General features: G+C 45.0%; 1 long non-coding RNA gene across 1 annotated transcript in view; it reads left to right on the top strand.

Annotated features, from left to right (window-relative positions):
* Nucleotides 1–216: 216 nt before the first annotated feature.
* Nucleotides 217–12,399, top strand: part of LOC108642019 — a 54,326-nt gene continuing 42,143 nt past the window's right edge. Inside the window, exon 1 of the long non-coding RNA XR_001922409.2 lies at nt 217–361. This is a non-coding gene — a long non-coding RNA (uncharacterized LOC108642019). The remainder of the gene's footprint in view (nt 362–12,399) is intronic.

Below are 12,399 nucleotides of genomic sequence, written 5' to 3' on the forward strand. Positions count from 1 at the left end.
TAAGCAAGTGTGCAGACGACACAAACTGGGAGGAGCTGTCGACTCCCTGGAGGGCAGGGAGGTCCTGCAGAGAGACCTGGGCAAATGAGAGGGCTGGGCAATCACCAACCCCATACTGAGCAAGTTCGCAGTCGACACAAAAATGGGAGGAGCTGTCGACTCCCGGGAGGCAAACCATGGTGTTACTGTTGTGGGTGAAAGCTGTCCTAAAGAGGAATTTGATAGAGGGTTCCCTCTTTTCTCAGAAGCTGTTGTGCAATCAAGTGTACAAGAAGATGGTGCAGCTGACAGGTAGAGCAAGTGAGCTGCAGGAATCAGACCTCATGAAAAAATCATCTGGTAATTGTTTTTCACCAGAGAGGTGAGCAAATCATCTCCTTGATTTGTGCAGCAAATTAGGAATTCTTGGAATTGATGATTTGTACTTTGATCAGTGATGTGCTGATTTTGATTCTTTTTAGATTAGTTGTGTTTATTTGACTGAGATGATTTAATGCTTCAGTCACCATCTGATGGCATTACTTGGTGTACAGAAACCTTTTTTCACATTAAGTCTCTGAAGAATTATCTATATTTGAAGGAATTGTAAAGATCTTGTGAGTCATATCTATGAATTGGATTGCTGTGATGTTTGGTTTCATTACCCCATTAACAAATAATTTACATGTAAAATCCAGACTCTTACTACTGCCTCTGCAAGCTGAGAACAATTGTCACTGAAAGAAATCATCTCTCCAGGGAAATTAATTATTAATATTAATGTTATCCAGCCTGCAGTGGAACAAATTAATTTCAAGTGGAGGGGAAGGTTCCGGGAGGGCTTGCTGCTGCTTCAGCTTTAAACGTAAGTGTCTCTGAGGAGTAGGATAGCCATGGAATCCCTCATAAAGGAGGATGATTTTGGCAGTGCAAAGCCCCTTTTGTTCTGGCCTGGGTGCTGCCAAAAGGTCCCGGTGCTGAGAAAGAGATGACTGATGGGAGACCCATCAGATCTGTGGCAAAAGCAACTCTGGGCATGGGGATTAGTTAGAATTCCAACTGAGCTGTCTCAGACAGTAACTGCAGAGGAAGATGGTAAAGCCTGTGTGGAAAATCTCCAATTGCAGATGTGAATCCAAAGCTCTTGATTTATTATTTTTCAGTGTTCATAACCAAGGCCATTATAATGATAAATGTTTGCATGATATGTATTTAATGACACTGACTATTATAATTTTTTAATATTTCAAGGCCAGGCTGGATGGGGATTTGAGCAACCTGATCTAGGAAAAGGTGTCCCTGCCCATGGCAAGGGGGTTGGAACTTTAAGGTCCCTTCCAACCGAAAACATTCTATGGTTTTAAGGTTCCATGAATCCATTGTCTTCTGCAAGTGTCCATCAAACTGTCCCTTCAAAGAACTGAATGCCTGCAAAGACATCAAGTTTTCCCACACTGTTAATGTTCGTGATGGCAGCGTTGAAGGGATGGGAAGCTCTTGACTGGGTTCATAAGGTTCAAGTTTCCAAGCAGCTTCCATGTTCAATTAAAGCACTTATGTGCCTGTGGCTTGATGGAGAAAGGCAGAAAAGAGAGTACTCCACTACGTCCAGCTAAGGGATACAGCAATTGGTCTGGTTAAATACAGCATTGTATTTTACACTTGTAAAAATTCCAATCGGGGCCGCTTGAGTGCCTGCTTTCTTCTCCACTGTATGTTGTAGCTGTACAGTTACATCAGACAGTGGCTTTTAAAAACTGAGAAACAGTGATTTTGAAGTGTTCCTCTTCATTACCAACAACTAGCCTTGCACTTCCTTTTGGGAGAAGTGTGAAGGAGAAATGAATGACTGGCAGCAATAGAAAACTGACAGCTGCTAATAGTCTCTCCATAGGGAAAACCAGTGAACCAAATTACTCCTCCTGCCCATCATGACAATAGTTTTTGCAGTTCCTGGGATGCAGAGTGCACTCAGCTCTGTTTTTAATGTTTATAAATGTTACTTACAGTATTGATTTCGAATGATGAGTTAGGTACATGTGCATCTCCCCTGGCTTTTCATTATTAACACATTTTAAGGTAGGGTCCAAAACTGTATGTGCTCGTTTTTCAAGACAGTGTGATGAGAAATAGGATATAACAGTAAATTTGGATCTATTTTCTGGTAGATTGGTAGAAAATGGCTTAATGCTGTCAAACCTCACCCAATATTCAGCTAGGAAGTCCACCTGCATTCATGAGCTTTGCAGGGCAGTTGTAAATCTTGCAGTGTGGACAACCACATTGCCTTCCTTTCCCAGAAGTGTGAGCTCCTGCAGAGCCAGCTCATGAGCATTTCTGTCACCTCTCAGTACATCAAACTCCCTTTTCCAGTCGTAAATAATTGAATATTGAAAAAGATAAAAACCAGGCTAAATAACAAACTTTCCAAAAATGTTTATTAGGATTTTTCATATCTAGAAAGTGATTACCATCACTCTTTTTAGCAAAAGCATTTCCTGACTGACTCGGAAGGAAAACCTTGGCATCCTAGAGTCCCCTGAAAGATCAGCTTGTGTGGAGCTCCAGGGAAAGATGCAACACACATCACTTAAAATGAGCAGTATGGTCATGTGCAGTCATGGGTGATTGCACTCCCAGAGAAGCATGAATTTTACTTTGTTGTGTTCAGAAGTGAAAGCCTTGGATGCAAAGATATGCCTCTTCTATAAAAAAGATATCTTTTGAATTCAGGGGGGACATCCAGGACTAGGACACTTCCTGAATTTAAGTTACCAGTTCTACAAAATTTAGAACAGCAGCAGTTACAAGAGCAGTGTTGGCAGAGAAAGACCCTTCACCTCAAGAAAGTTAGGACCTTGTTCAACACAAAATCCATTTTCCCTCCACTGAGCTGGATCCAGGATAGCAGCAAATTACTCCTGAGAGGGACAACAAGCCCCAGACACTAAAGCTTCTGGTGGGAGGACCATCCAGGCAACTTGGAGGCAGCCCAGTGACCTAGTCCTGCAGAGAGCAAACCAGTGAAATGAAAAATATGCTTGCAAGTGCAGCAAAGCCGGGGTGGTTGATCATTAGTGACCCCAGTGAGGCTTTAATGTGTGTCCTGGAGGGGAAAGGCTGTTTGGCCACATGTGTCCTAACTGAGAGTCCCTCCTGGGTGCCATCCAAGATCCAGTCTAGCGAAGTAAAGGTCTGATTTTTTGCTCCAACTCAGGGTGTTTTGTGGCACTGTCTAAGGGCAACATCCTGGTCTGGTGTCAGGATTTAGCAATCCTGGCAGCCCTTATTCTTAGCACAGTGCAGACATGTGCAAGAAGGAAAACTCACTCACCATAACAGACTGAAAGCCTGTCTGGCTGCTGGTGGTAGCCAAGTTCACGTTGTTCCCAAACTTTCTGCAATTGCTATATTGACTTTTCTTGTAAAAGTAGGAAATTACCATTTGACTGTGCTCATGGAACAGCATAGTACCACTCTCAGTTGTGATGGACTGTCTCCTCTTGAAGTAAACCTTACAACCTGTGCTGCCATTTAAATGGCTGAGAGTCAGTATGAAGATCAACTCCATTTCTAGGTTCTGAGATGTTGTGGTTTAGGAATGGTATTCCCCAATTCAGTGTTCCCACTGAAACAGCCCAGACCACACACTACTCGCTCACCTTCCCCCCGCTCCCTCTGTGGTGGGATGGAGAGGAGAATTGGAGGCACAAAAAGGTAAAGATCACGGGTTGAGATAATAACAGTTTACTAGAAACAGCAATGAAATAAGAAAATGATCAGTAGCAACAACAATAATAAAGCCAGGGTGTACAAGATGGGCAAATGATTTACACACAGTTGCTCACCACCAGAATGCAGTGCCACCTGACCGTGTACTCCACACACCACAGAAAAATCTCCACCCTCCTTCATACCCCGTTCACATGGCATGAGGTGGTACAGAATAACCCGGGCAGTGATGCCTCGCCACAATTCAGCAGCCCAGACGGGTTTTCCTCTGCGCTGCCAGTCAGGCTTTTTCCATCAGTCCAGCCTCGCCCACAGAGCATTTGCTACCATCCACAAGTCAGTGTAGAAGTAGAGTGCTGGTCGTTTCTCTCTTTCAGCGATATCCAAAGCCATCTGTATGGCTTTCAGCTCTGCAGCCTGACTGACTTGATCCACTTTGTCCCTCATGCCCCTCGGTGGCTTCTGCGACTCACCACATAGGACTCCGTAGAGCTACTTTCCCTTTCAATGTATCCCTAAAATACAGCAGGAACCGTGAGTGAAGAGACCATGTCACCTTTCATTTTCAGGTAGTTGATTTTATGGTGAGACCTCCTCAGCACATGTCACCTTCTCCTTCTCTGATGATGATAGCCTGAAATTTTTGCCCTCCCGCCAGTTCATGATGACTTTCAAGATCTCTGGGCAGTTGAGGTTTCCTATTTGAGCACAACCCACTTACTCCATGTAGCATCAGTGGCATGATGTGTGGAAGGGAGTTTCCGTCTGATCATCCAGCCCAGCATTGGAAGTCGGGGTGCCAGGAGGAGCTCTGCTTTGGTGCCAATCACTTCTGAAGCGTCTTTGAACCCATTCCTAAACTGCCAGGATCTCCTTTTCAGTTGGGGTGTAGGAAACCTCAGATCCTTTGTATTCCTGACTCCAGAACCCCAGGGATTGTCCTTGAGTCTCTCCTGGTGCTTTTTGCTGGAGACTCCAGGGGGGACCATTCTCTCAGGCTGCAGTGTAGAGCATTTTTTACATCTTGTCCTGTCCTAACTGGCCCAAGGGCTACTGCATGAACAATCTCTTGTTTAATTTGTTCAAAAGCTTGTTGTTGTTCAGGACCCCACTTAAAATCGTTCTTGTTCTGGATCACATGACACAGAGGGCTTACAATCTGACTGTAATTTAGAATATCCTCCTCCAAAACCCCACAGCACCTAGGAAAGCCTGTATTTCCTTTTTGCTGGTTGGTGGGGACATAGCTGCTCCTTTGCTGACCACATCCATTGGAATCTGTTGATGTCTATCTTGCCATTTTATTCCTAAAAACTGAATTTCCTGTCAGGTCCCTTGACCTTACTTTGCTTTATGACAAAAGTAGCCTTCAGAAGGATGTGGATTATTTTCTCCCCTTTCTCAATAACTTCCTCTGCCATGTTCTCCCATATGATGATGTCATCAAGGTACTGCAAGTGTCCTGGAGTTTCACCCTTTTCCAGAGCAGCCTGGATCAGTCCATGGCAAATGATGGGGCTGTGTTTCCACCTGTGGGACAGTCGGTTCCAGATGTACTGCACACCTGGAACCAGGTGAAAGCAAACTGTGGCCTGCAACCTGCTGCTAAAGGAATGGAGAAGAACACATTGGCAATGTCAGTGGTGACTGCACTGGGCTGCCTTGGACTCCACTTTGTACTGAAGTTCCATCTGTCCAGCACAGTGACATCGGTGGGGGTGTGGCTTCATTCAGGCCATGATAGTCCACTGTCAGTCTCCACTCTCCATTGGACTTAAGCAACTTAAGCACTGGCCACATAGGGCTGTTAAAGGGTGAGTGAATCTTACTGACCACTCCCTGACTCTCCAGTTCATGAATCCTCGTGGATGGGGGTCACAGAGTCCTGGTTGGTGCCGTGTTGTGGACTGTGTGCTGTTATGGTACCTGTTGTTCTTCCACCCCCAGCAGTCCCAGAGCAGAAGGGTCCTCTGAGAGACCAGGCAAGGTATTGAGCTGTCTAATTTTCTCTATCTCCACAGCAGCCATCCCAAAAGCCCAAGGGTGCCCTTTTGGGTCCTTGAAATATTGTCTCCTGAGGTAATATGTGCCAAGGCTGCACAGGGCCTCTGGATCAGTCACAATGGAGTGTTCTTGCCATGCATTCACAGTCAGGCTCACTTCAGCTTCCAGTATAGCCAGCTCTTGGGATCCCTACTTCTTCTTGATCCCTCACTGAGTGAATTGATATGGTCTTGGATTTTTTTTCTTTTCTATGAGACGACTGCTACTGGCAGAAAAACTGGGGTGTTCCTCTCATTCAGTGGCTGTGGTACCTGTCGGTCTGCTTTCCTCCTCCTTTCCCTGAGAGGGCTGTCTAGGATCGATCAGTGTCTGATAAATAGTAGCCAGAGCCCAGCACATTGCATAACTTCATGCCTCTCTGGAACTGCCACTGCATTTTCCTTTCAGATATTGTGCCACTTTATCAGGGTCCTGCAGTTATTCAGAGGTGAACTTTCAAAACATTGGAGGAGAGAAATCCTCCAAAAGCTGACCCACTTTCTTCTGCATTTCATGCCACTCATGACTATGCACCCTCATAGCAGATCTTTGAATGACTTTCCTAAAAATCTCTTTCATAACTCTAAAAATCGTGTGGGTTGCACTGAGGAGACCTAGCAAACATAACAACAAAAGCCTGCTTTCCTTAGTATCCAAAGGGAATTCAAAATTCTCAAAAGCTGTTGTAAAACACCCGGAGTAGAAAAAGGGTGGGGAAAATGACCGTCCCCTGTTCTCCCCACAGACTGGGTACAATTATTAATGAATTCTTGGAGGTAGCACCTGAGGTAAGGGCAGGTGAGTAACGCTGAATACACATATCAAGTGACCCTTATTGCCTTGATTTTGTCATGTCAACTGATATCCCACAGTACATCAACCAAGCAATGCTGATCCCTCTCCCTGCTCTGAAAAAAACCATTATGAGGAGACCATAGTGCATATATGTATATGCAGGGTTTGGTACCACAACAACTTGAACAGACCAAGCAACATTTTCACCAGTGGCTCTGTATTTAATACAACAAATGCTTAGATCCAATTTGTTTCCAGCCCATTCTGGTCAGAGCTGTTGTTATCTTAACCCTTCATGCTCCTCATTGGGTGCCAAGATGGCTGTTTTGTTTAGGAATGGGATTCCCCAATTCAGTGTTCCTACTGAAACACCCCAGACCATGCACCTCTCACTCACTCCCTTCCTGCTCCCCCTGTGGCAGGATAGAGAGAAGAATTAGAGGCACAAAAAGGTAAACATCACAGGTTGTGATAAGAACAGTTTATTAGATAAAGCAATAAAATAAGATAAACAGTAACAACAACAACAACAAAAGTAATAGCAGAGTGTATAAGGCAGGGATACAGTTCACACGTGACTGCTCACGGTGTGGAACCCAGAGCCACCCAGAACACCTTGATTAATAAGCACTGTGTCTTTTCCAGCACATTGTGTCTAAGTCCTTCAGTGCCTTCCGCTAAGATAGATGGTAAACTCCTCAGCAGCTTATTTTTGATTAAAAAAACCAGAGCTACGTATTTGTGATAATCAAATATGAGATGCTGATAAAAGGTGATGGCACCTTTTATTTGCAATATCATTTATTCATCGTCTGCAGCATCAGTGCTGCGTGCTGCATGTCCTCACTCTGATGATGTGGCAATGCCCTCTTGAGGCCACTTGCAGGGAGAGGTGACACTGCCTTAGCTGGGGGGTGCTGGGGCCCCACAGCTATTTGTTTTTTCAAATAGCATTTGCTGCAGTTCCTATTTTATGTGCTTTTCAGCTACTGTCCAGCTGTCAGGTTGCTTGGAGACAAAGTTCGGGGATCCTGGGCTTACGCTGGAAATTGGTGGGAAGGCTGCAGCAGCTGCAGAGGTACTTGTTGCAGGTATAATCATAAGGACAGGATATACCGTTGCCTCCTTCCACATGTTGGTGGGCTCCCACTGGTCCTTGGCAGCCCTTCTGGCACTCAGAAATACCCTGTGAACTCAGCCTTGCTTCCAATTTTTATTTTTTTAATCCCAGGCAAGTGCCGTGTGAGCCCTCGACTTTTGTTGCTAGGTGAATAAACGAGTTTCTGCTGGGCAATAATTCAGCCTTGTTTGGGAGTGACCCTTGGCAATCTTCCTTACAGGGTTTTCCAATCCCCATCTCTGCTCTCGCAGGCTCAGCCCTGTATCCACACAGATTCAGCTTTCCTTCACTAGATGTCACTGTCTGTACAGAAAATTTTGTAAGTTGACAGAACAGACGATTAAACTAGGGGTGGGGGGCTGTGAGGGGGAAGAAATCAATTTGGAGATGATGTGTAAGGCACCGAAAATCATATTTTCTATTATGCCCAAAATAAGAAGGCTTCCCTCTAAAGTTTGCAAGAGGCATTCAGTGCTGCCTGGGGGCATGAGGTCCTCAAGAGCCCTTTCCAAGGAAGGCCCAGGGGGCTGGTGGCCATCTCGCCTTCGTCTGTCCTTGCCTCTGCAAGGTGCAGGTGTTGGATTGACGGTGCTTTTATCTTCTTTCTCTTGGGGCACAGACCGAAAACAATAGTAAATAAGAAGTCTACTGATTGACATGAAGGAAATTTTTTTTTCTAGTTTCTGGACTTTCGTAAAAAAATTAAATCTTTCTCTCTGGGTTGCATAGAGTTTTAATTAACCCTTTTAACTTAATTAATCTTACAGGATGAATAGACTACAAAGAAATTAGAGTGTGTGCAATGGGCAGTTTTTGCTGGCTATGTCAACCTCTGTGTTTGTGTTGTCTTAGCTGGAAACAAGAAATATTTCGTGTGTAGCATCATGCCATTCTTCTTTCTCCTTTTCCTCCAGGTTTTTAATCAATTCAAAGGACGCTTCAGACAGCTAGTTATGGCAATAATAAATAGTGCTTTAGGCAGTGTGGATAACAAGGCAAATCTGGCTTTTATTGCTTTTTATTTACATTCTGGTGTGAGTTGAGCATCACAGGTGTCCTTGAAATTACAGAATTTGCTTCCTTAAAGATTTTATCTTGGAAGAGATCATTGACAGCTGGGCTTTGCTACACTGGGAATATTGCTTCCTTTGGGTTTGGCAGGTAGTGGAGCATACAAACACACTGCCCTGCCAGATCTGCATGGTGGTTTTTTTTTTTTCTTTTCACCCCTAAGAGATGGCACACACAGCTTCATTCATTACACTGATTTCTGCATGGAAAAATAAGGTAAAAACCCAGGTGCCCTCACTCTGTTGTGCAGTGGGTGCGGGTGCCACAGGGTGAGATGTTCATGAGAGGGGCAAGTGGGCTACTTGGATAGGTCTTGTCCGGTCTTCCCCAGGGCATTGCATTCCGCTGTGCCTGGCTGTGGACTGTTTCTGCCACCATCAGTCCTGGGGGCAGAGCAGAGATTATTTGTGGTGTGTCACTCACTATTTTCCTGTGATTTGGCTAATTTACGTGGGAAGAGGGTAGGAAGCAGACCTCATTGAGCTCCCTTTGATCTCCTGGCATCTGAGTTCTGTAAAGTTTGGAAATAGTCAACACTTCCACCCCGATGCAAATCTACCAAGCAGTCCTACCCATTCAGTAAGGCCTTGGATGGGACTTTTGGCCTTGGATTACGTCCATGGGTATGCCTGGTGTACTTGATTTCTTTAACAGCTACACTTCCCCCATGGGGGAGTTATCACTGAATCACAGCATGGTTTGGCTTGGAAGGGACCTTAAAGATCATCTAGTTTCAATTCATTCCACCTTCCACTAGACCAGGTTGCTCAAAGCCCCGTCCAACTGGGAAAGGGGACAGATGCCCAAACCCTCAGTATAACACCAACAAGGGGGTGTGTTGGCTTTTTTTTTTTTTACTAGGACACAAGCAAAATCCTTTATCTAATGCAAACCGTGGCTTTTTTTTCTGAAGCACATATAGGGACACAAAGCACTTTACGTTGTGTTTTACTGCAATTTATCTCTGTTCTCATATCAGCTATTTAGCACAATTTTCCTATTCTGCTTTTATTAGCATGAAAGAGCTATGGGGGGCGACTTTACACAGTAGTGCAATGAGCTGTACAACCTCTGAACTTGCCTCTGCTTCCCTCCTAAATTTTGGTAAGTGCACCGCAGAGCCCCGGATACCGTCTGTGGGCTGGAATGATGTGCCCGGTGTGAAGGGGGAGCTGAAGGGTGCTGCCAGCACTGGGTTTTATGCCTCATCTTTCCATAACGGTGTTCTCTTGCACAGAGAAAAAGAGACTGAGGGTATGTGAAACAGTGTGATTGCTCAAAATCCTCCTCATCGTGGTCTGTAGGGTTCTGTTAAACTGAAAGAGAAGTGGAAAGAGCAGTTCCGTGTCGAATAAATATCAGTTAATGCTTTTATGAAAGATGTCTGGAAAGGCCTGGGGTGAAAATAATAGGTAGGGAGGAAGGCAGCAAACACAACTGAAATAGCTTTTTTGTAACACATTCAAAGGAAATGGAACAATATTCATTTTATTTGGAATTTATAATCAAAGGGGAAGTTGCCGTTTTGATCGGAGATGGAAAATTGCCTGATTATCTTCACTTTTTCTGTGCCTGCATGGGGAAGATTTTCCCCGCTGGTGAAGCGAAGGAAAATGTAAAAAAGGAGAAGATGGAGATGGGAATTAAAATACTGCTTTTGTTTCCACTTTATATTCTGCTGCCAACATTACTAAACACTACTGTTGCTTTTCAGAGCTGTTCTCCCACATGGGTGAGGCCTCCCTGGGGAAGGACAGCAAAGCAGAGGCTTCAGCTGCACATCCAGATGATTTCCTTGATTTTTCACAGTTCTTCAGTTCTATCTGGCTCCAATCTGAAAAAGCTTTTTCAGCCTCCTTATCTGTGAAATGGGGTAATTCTTATTTGTTTTGTAGAGGGTGTAGGTCCAGGATTTTTCTCTTTTTGACATATTCCAAATAAAAAGCCTCTTGGAGGTTTTTACTTACTCAGTTTGGAGAAGGAGGGATGAAAAATGTGAGCATTGGAGGAATGCAAAATGCTAGATCTGGGCAAAGATCTTTCTAGCTGGCTTCTATAGATCTAACTGTTTCTTTCATATGTTTCTTCTGTAGATCTGGCAATCCTGTCAATGAAAAGAAAAAGGAGGGAAAAACCACACAGCTTGACCATTTGTGACAAATATATTTTATTTATTGACCAACGTGGTGGCCTTCTATGATGGAGTGACTATATCAGTGGACAAGGGAAGGGTTACAGATGCCATTTATCTGGACTTCTCTAAAGCCTTTGAGACAGTCCCCCACAACCTCCCTCCTCTCTGAATTGGAGAGAGATGATTTTGATAGGTGGACTGTTAGATGGATAACAAAGTGGTTGGATGGTTTCATCCAGAGGGCCGTGGTCAATGGCTCAGAGTCCCAAAAGACATCAGTGACAAGTGGTGTCCCTCACAGGTCCGTATGGGGACCAGTGTTATTGAATATCTTCATTGATGATGTAGGTGAAGGCATCGAGGGCACCCTCAGCAGATTTGCAGATGACACCAAGCTGAGTGGTGTGGTTGACACACCTGCCATCCAGAGGGACCCGGACAAGATCAAAAAGTGGGCCCATGGGAATCTCATGACATTTAATAAGACCAAGTGCAAGGTGCTGCACCTGGGTCAGGGTAAGCCCTGGTATCAATCCAGGCTGGGGGATGAACAGATCAAGAGCAGCCCTGTTGAGAAGGGCTTGGGGGTGCTGGTGGGTGAGAGGCTGGACAGGAGCTGCAATGTGCACTTGCAGCCCAGAACACCAAGTGTATCCTGGGCTGCATCCAAAGCATCCTGGGCAGAAGGTCGAGGGAGGTGATTCTACCCCTCTGCTCCCCTCTGATGAGACTCCCCCTGCAGTGCTGCATCCAGCAATGGGGTCCCAGCACAGGAAGGACATGGACCTGTTGGAGGATGACCAAGCTGATCAGAGGGATGGAGCACCTCTCCTATGAAGGAAGGCTGAGAGAATTGGGAATGTTCAGCCTGAAAAAGAGATGACCTCTGGGGTGACCTAATTGTGGCCTTCCATTACCTGAAGGGAGCCTACAGGGAAGATGGAGAAAGACTTTTTACAAGAGCATGGAGTGACAGGACAGGGGGAAATGGCTTCAAACTGAGAGTAGGTTTAGATGTGATATTAGGCAATAATTCTTTACTGTGAAGGTGCTGAGGTGCTAGAACATGTTGCCCAGAGGAGTTGTGGATGCCCCATCCCTGGAAGTCTCTAAGACCAGGTTGAATGAATCTCTGAGCAACCTGGTATAGCGAATAGTGTTGATGCCCAGACTGTGGAGTTGAAACTAGATGATCTTTAAGGTCCCTTCCAACCCAGGCCACTCTATGATTCTATGATTTATTGCAGCTTTTCAATGTCAATATTCTCCCACCTCTGGCACCAACCTTCTGAGGCCTTTTAGAAGTCAGGAGATGTCATACAATTGCAGGGAAGAGCAGAGGAGAGAGGTGCCAAGTGACAAATAGCACTTCTGTTGTGGCTTTTCAGCCATTTCTTTGTACTTTTAAAGCCCACCCACAGGCTCCACTGGGCTTTGGTAGCCAAAATGTGAGGAAGCATTGAGCTCCCCAGTCCCTTCAAGGCATAATAAATGCCTGTGAAGTGAGAAGCTTTAATTTTTTCAG

This window comes from Manacus vitellinus, unplaced genomic scaffold (genome assembly GCF_001715985.3).
Source record: "Manacus vitellinus isolate BGI_N305 unplaced genomic scaffold, ASM171598v3 scaffold_0_pilon, whole genome shotgun sequence".
Lineage (NCBI taxonomy): Eukaryota > Metazoa > Chordata > Aves > Passeriformes > Pipridae > Manacus > Manacus vitellinus.